Here is a 1281-nt window from a genome sequence, read left to right as displayed (position 1 = left end):
GGTTCTGCATCTGTTGGTAAGTTTCTCCCCCACCTGGAACACCTCCTTTCCCTCACAGCCTGCACCTTTAGACCCAACTCCAACGTCACTCTACGCAGGAGCCCTGTCTGACCACCCTGGTCCTCACTATACCTTCCCTCCTCTGAAATGGGATGTGTGTGACCTGGGCTTTACAAGTGAGTATATAATTCTATTTGTTCTAGATTGTTGGCTCTTGCTTCATGTGAATTAGTCTTATCTTGGAAACTAGATTAAATGGCTTGAGAGCAAGAAGGCAACATGACTCATATGTCTTTGTACCCCTGACACTGCCCACCTTAGGGATGAGCACAGACTGAGGGCTAACCATGCCAGCTGGGTGGAGGACTGGATGCTACAGGAAGGACCAAATAGCCTCTTCAGAGATGGTGAGCCCAAGGATTTTTGGCTGTGACAGACCACAATCACTAGGCCAAGATCCTCTCAAGGAAATGCCAGAATCCTAGAGTATTAGAGAAATATGACAATATCCACAGAGGTCAAGAAGGGAACATAAACATGGAAATAAATGCACAGAGTATAGGAGTGATGGGACACAGGGAGCAATTAGAAAATAAGTGCCCTGCTCAAAGACGTCAAAAAATCCAGGTTAAAAAAAAAACACAACAACAACAAAAAAATCTCCTTCAGGGAAACAGCATATATCCAGAGCAGATGAGTAGATCTAACCACGATCAGCAACTAGTTTATGAACCCAAAAAAGAAGCGGCCACTAACCCATCTCTGCAGGTAGTCATCTCCACGAGCAGACAGAATTCTCTAACACGGTAAAACAGCTCTAGAAAACTAACTCTTACAAACTCCTAAAGTAAGTGAGTCTCATTAGTGCCTCCATGGAAGGCAGTGTTTACAATCTCTTCTCACCACACAGAAGACTTCCTCCACGTCTGTAAATTTCAAGGTATTGCCACCTTGGCCTTTCTCTGCCACATCAGCCTTGGTCCCTTCACAAACCTCTGATTGCCTGTCGCCCACTGCCTGTACAAAAAGCTCTCCATTTCCAAGCATAACCAGACTCTGCCCTCCCTCATCTCGTGTGTGCTTCTAGGACATATTTCCAGTATGGGGGCAGCAGCTGGTGGAGGTTCCTCTGTCCCAGCCACTCGTCCTCAAAAGTGCCCTGTGTCCCTAAACACTGTTTTCTGGGGATGGGTGACCAGACAGTTGTCGTGAAGGACAGAGCTGAGCCACCGGGCTGGTGTAGGGTGTGGAGAGTGAAGACAAAGTGGGAGCAGACACTGC

The sequence above is a fragment of the Equus quagga genome, unplaced genomic scaffold (genome assembly GCF_021613505.1).
Source record: "Equus quagga isolate Etosha38 unplaced genomic scaffold, UCLA_HA_Equagga_1.0 HiC_scaffold_11279_RagTag, whole genome shotgun sequence".
In the NCBI taxonomy this organism is placed as follows: Eukaryota; Metazoa; Chordata; class Mammalia; order Perissodactyla; family Equidae; genus Equus; species Equus quagga.
Note: the sequence above shows the minus strand (reverse complement) of the source record.